The sequence below is a fragment of the Dipteris shenzhenensis genome, chromosome 8 (genome assembly GCF_047967505.1).
Source record: "Dipteris shenzhenensis isolate YYH24624 ecotype China chromosome 8, Dip_SZ_1.0, whole genome shotgun sequence".
Classification (NCBI taxonomy): Eukaryota; Viridiplantae; Streptophyta; class Polypodiopsida; order Gleicheniales; family Dipteridaceae; genus Dipteris; species Dipteris shenzhenensis.
The window spans coordinates 18,129,022-18,135,015 of NC_141603.1; positions in this window are offsets into that span (position 1 = coordinate 18,129,022).

Sequence of the window (5,994 nt, forward strand, 5' to 3'; positions counted from 1 at the left end):
TAAACCACTATGATTAACTTGGAATGATGGGGATTTTTTGATTACGAAAGGATTTAGGAATGATCAAATGCCCTCAACCTCAATTTTTTAGGTAAGGGAAGTTGAATATTTTTTTCATGCCTTTGAAGAGATTCAAAGGCTTTATGCAATGGCCATAAGAATTTAGTTCAGTTCTAAGCATTCAAGCTTTGTAATCAACCATATAAGCTTTGATATTATCGAACCTCTATATATGCAATTATAAAGTTGAAATTTTTAGGTGTACATCCTTAAATACTAATATTCTTTGTTCTATTTTTGGCTTGATACATGAATACAAAAAATTCTTCATATGAGCCTTAGCTTTGCCTACTCTAATAGAACTATGGATCTACAAGTAAGCGAAACAATATCATGCAAATTAAGAAGCATGAAAAATCATTAGCCTTTGTGACATAGAAAGTTGCCTTCCTTGCTCGTGTTCTTTCAATAAAGACTTAGATGTTGACATTGTAATAAAAGGAATCTTTGTCATCTTTTGCTAAGAAAACGATTGTAAGTGACTTTTGATTCAGTATCCCTATAAATGCATTCTTGGTAGCCAAAGATCTCTCAAAAGTAGGATAACTATGTTTATTCTTTTCGGAAACCAACATTTTCTCAAAAGGATAACAATGTTTATTCTTTGGAAAGCATAAAAGTGATCTTTTATAGAATATAATGTGTTCATTAAGACATTATTTTTCCAATCATATGTTGTTTTAGTGCATTTTTATGATGTTGAAAGGACCATCCTTGTTTCCTCAACTTACAATTATATAGTTATGCTTAAATATTTGCAAATTACCTTCACAAGGGACCAAAAGCACCATGTCCAACTTTCTAAAAACACAATTTAAACATGGGAATTTTTTTAAATTGCCTTGGATAGTCTATAACTATGGTTTAAAATCACATGAATTTTTATTGATCCATAAATAAGAAGTTTTAATGTCTTACACATATTTGAATTTCACCCTAAAAGGTAGAAATATTAGCATATGTATAAGGAATCAAACTATACATTGCTTTTCTTTTTTAGTATCTTCTTTTTGGCTGAGGTAGGTTTCGTTTTGTTTTAGGGTCACTGTTTGCTTGGGTGTAGCCATTTTTGGTGAGGTTTAGGGACTTTTCTATATATAGGTATCTTGCATGACCCATAACTTATGCACTGCTCAACAGAATTCAAAAAACTTTGTCTTGAAGTTGTAGTACATATTCCAAACTTTAACACGAGACCAAAAAGTTATGGAATAAGGATTTTAAAGCATTACAAGTGCTATGTTGCATGTGAGTCATGCATCCTGAACACTATAGGATATAGCAATTTATTCAAAAACATCAAAGTTTTGTTCTGTACATACATGTAACCAAGTAATCATTCAAAAGTACACTACGTGAGCTTCTCCTCAACCCAAGGACACACCTAAATGAGAACATTAGGCATGGATTAAAGGGCCTCCAATGTTGTGCTAAAGTGATGCACAAGGGCATTTGAGGGCACGCTCCATAACTTTATTTTGAGGATCATTCTTTGCTTAGGTGTAGCCATTGTTGGTGAGGTTCAAGGACTTTTCTGTATAGGTATCTTGCATGACCCATAACTTATGCATTGCTCAATGAAATTCAATAAACTTTGTCTTCAAGTTGTGTTACACATTCCAAACTTGAACATAAGAGCAAAAATTTATGGAAGATTTGGAACAAGACCATTAAAGCATTACAAGTGATATATTGCATGTGAAGCATGCATCCTGAAGACTATAGGATATAGCAATTTATTCAAAAACATCAAAATTTTATTCTATATATGCATGCAACCAAGTAATCATTCAAAAGTACACTACATGAGCTTCTCCTCAACCTAAGGACACACCTAAATGAGAACATTAGGCATGGGTTAATGGGCCTCCAATGTTGTGCTAAAGTGATGCATACCCATTTGAGGGCACACTCCATAGCTTTTTTCTGATTTGTTGAAAACCAAAACGGATTGTAAATTTAATCCAAACTAGCACAACAACATAAAGCACCCACAGATGCACACACAGATGCATTTGCTTAACTTAAAAAAAAACTTACGGGTGCATCTATTTGCGCGTCTATAGACCCGCATCTATAGGCATGTCTATGTAACAAACAGACGTGCCTATAGACACGCATTTAGATGCTCTATAGAAATTTAAAATAAAAGAAAGACACGTATATAGATGTGCTTATAAACGCTCTACAAATTCTTTTTTTTTAATAAAAGCAGAATTTTGTGTGGTTGAACAGAATGCTGTGTATGTTGTGTATGCTATGTGGTTACAAGAATCCCATTTCCACATTGTGCAATTCAATTCTTACAGCCAACTGCATTTTAATTAGCACGATTCCAAGCACGTCTATAGCCAACGATTACAATTCCGAATAAAACATTACAACTCCAAAACATTTAGTTCACAAGGCATTCATTGATAGAATGTTGCACAAGGAAATTGAAAGCCAAAAAAATAAAAGGAGTGTATATTCATTCATAGCCCAAAAAGTGCTTGTATGTACATATAGCATGAAGCCAAGCCATGTCCTGTGGCTTCAAGTACAAAAAATAAGAGGAGTGTATATACAAGAGAGGCATGAAGCCAAGCCAATGGCTTCAAGTACAAAAAAGAGTAGCTGGCACTCCGCATCCTCATTCCCTTCTTTGGTCCCTTCTTCGCTCCCTTCTTCCTCATCTTCTTCCTCCTAATCAGCCTTAGGGCCCTGTAAACGAGGGACAACATGTATCAATGTATGAAAAATCAAATCTTTATTTACAATATTGACATTATTTAATTACTTTTAAATACTTGGGGGGGCGCTCCAATAGCCCAAATATACTACTCCTCAGTAATCAACCCATCATCATAGAAGTGCCTCCATGTATCTCCTTTGTGATGGTGGTGGTGGTAGGCTATCTTGATAGAAGTAGGGTACCTGCCCACGATATCAAGCTGCAAGATGACACAATTTGTGAAGGGGTTAGTAAAAAGAAACAACCTCCTAATAAACCACATAAACACAATATAATATGAGATCGATACTTACGAATTGGGCCTCCCATGATTCAACACCCCTTGTTCCAAAATGCACATTTCCATATTGCTCCATTTGGATCCTTTGTGCCTCCACGTGTTACAGACTGGGATCCGCCTTCGCTGTCTTCATTGCTTTCGTCCACTCATGCTTGTGAGCGGTGTGATGTTGGCCCCTTGGTGGTTGACCTCCCTCTCTCCTGACAATCTAGGCTAGTGCCTGCCTCTTAAGTGAAGATCTTTTATTGGCAAGTATCATAACAATCTTTGACTTGGCCCATTTATCTGTGAACTGAACATTGGGGGGATTGGGATACTTAGGGTCTCATCAGCCAACTTTTCTGGCTGGTCTTTGTAGTGAATAAGGCAATCTCTGTAGTTGTTAGCAACAATTACAGAGCGCATGAAGGCCATGATGTCCTTCCCTCGTGCATCCATCAAGATGCCTCCTGTTTGAGTGATGTCATAGAAGATCATACCATCACCCTCTAACACATCTACATCATCTAAATCAGCCCCACCCCCACGATTACCCCTCCCAAAGCATTGTGCCATGCATCCCCCATCACTCTCCCTACTACTATGCTTATTGCCCTGTCGTGTTGAGCTAGCATGCTGGCCACTCGTAGGTTGGAGAAGTGACTCTCGATTGCATGGGAGTATGCTTGCCACTCGTAGCTGGAGAAGCGACTCTCAACTGCATGGGAGTATGCTTGTGACTCTGCGAGGCAGAAGGGCCTTCTGATCACAATGGGGGAGAATGGACTCGGCTCTATAGCCAGTTGGGCTGTCTCGACTCCACTAGGGTAATCTCAGTTGGTGTGGGGTTGGGGTGATTTGGAGTCTACACTACTGACTCCTAGGGGGTGTTTAGAGTACCCTTCATGTATGTGTATAACTCCCCAAGAGTGGGAGGGTGCCCCAAAATGTTATATAACTCCAGAAAGATGGCATCCTAAAGATCAGGTGAGGCTAAAGAGCTTCCTGGCCACATGATGAACTGAAGAAAAAAGAAGAAGATTACCATTGAGCATGTTCTCTTTCCATCATGCATGCCCTCTTTCCATCATGCAAAAGAAAAAATAGAGTGACAACCTAACATTGAGCAAGCATTTACAGACTCCTGCATTCTTTGAATTAAAGTGACAGGAGTCTGTATCTACTTGCTCAATGTCAGGCTATTGAAGCTTCATATGGGAAAAAAGAGAGAAGGAAAGAGAGGAGAAAAAAGAGAGAAAAAGAGGAGAAAAAGAAGGAGAGGAGAAAAAAGAGAGAAAAAGAGAGGAGATAAGAGAGAAAAAGAGAGAAAGTAAAAAGAAAAAAAGTGAGGATAAAAGAGAGAAAAAGAGAGAAGGAAAGAGAGGAGAAAAGAGAGGAGGAAAGAGAGGAAAAGAGAGGAGAAAAAAGAGAGAAAAAGAGAGGAGATCAAAGAGAAAAAGAGAGGATAAAAGAGAGGAAAAGAGACGAAAAGAGAGGATAAAAGAGAGAAGGAAAAGAGAGAATAATTGAGGATAAAAGAGAGAAAAAGAGAAGGAAATAGAGGAGAAAAGAGAGGAGAAAAAGAGAGGAGATAAGAGAGAAAAAGGGAGGAGAAAAGAGACAAAAAGAGAGGATAAAAGAGAGAAGGAAAAAGAGAGAAAAAGGGAGGATAAAAGAGAGAAGGAAAGAGAGGAGAAAAGAGAGGAAGAAAAAGAGAGAAAAAGAGAGGAGATAAGAGAGAAAAAGAGAGGAGAAAAGAGATGAAAAGAGACAAAAAGAGAGAAGCAAAGAGAGGATAAAAGAGAGAAGGAAAAAGAGAGAAAAAGTGAGGATAAAAGAGAGAAGAAGAGAGAAGGAAAGAGATGAGAAAAGAGAGCAAAAGAGGGAACAAGAGAGGAGAAAAAAGAGAGGAGATAAGAGAGAAAAAGAGAGGTAAAAAGAGAAGGAAAGTGAGGAGAAAAGAGAGAAAAAAAGAGGAAAGAAGAATGCTCTATCATGCATGCCCTCTTTCTTTATCCCACCCTCATGCTTCAATCCAATTTTCCTCTTTCTTGGACCCGCCCTCATGCAATCACTTATTTCCATCATTCATGCAATCCCTTCTATCCTCATGAATGCAATCCCTTTCTTCATTCATGCAATCCCTTTCTGTCATTTATGTAATCCCTTTCTTCATTCATGCAATCCCTTTCCATCATTCATCCAATCACTTATTTCCATCATTCATGCAATGTCTTTCTTAGAAGGGGAAGGGAAAGGGGAAGGGAAAGAGAAGGAAAAGGAAGGGGAAGGGGAAGGGAAAAGGGAAGAACACACAAGAAAACTATTGTAGTGCATCTATAGATGCGTCTAACAGCGTGCCTAATAGCACGTTTACAAGTGCAGCTATCTATTTCAAAAATTAGATGTGTTGTTTGATGCATCTATAGACATGCTCCGACATACGCCTTTTTGAAAGAAACTAAAAAGGACATGCGCTCGACCCCAAAAAGAACAACATTAGTACCAAAAACATCCCTTCCCTACATACGACAAAGGATGAATCCAAAGAGAGCAACTTCCAAAGAAGACCAACTGCTAAGAGACTTACCTTGGATAGAGGTATGGAAGCTTCTTGTCCTTCTTCAAAGCTACTTCTCTTTCTTCTATTCCTTGTTCACCCTCTTCTCTTGTATACTTGGGGATGACTGTGTAAGCCAAGAGATGAGTGTGGGTGCTTGGAGATAAGTGTGGATACATGGAGCTATGTCTGTTAATAGGAAAGCAAGCCATGAAATGCTAAAAGTATGTGAAGGAAAGCAAGCACACTAAAAGTAGGTTCAAAAATCAGCTCGCAGTCTACGCATCTAAACATGCATCTATCAGCACATCAAGAATGTCTTTTAGACATGCCTATAAATGCATTCCAAAGTATAGATGTGGTGTTAGATGCGATTTTAGA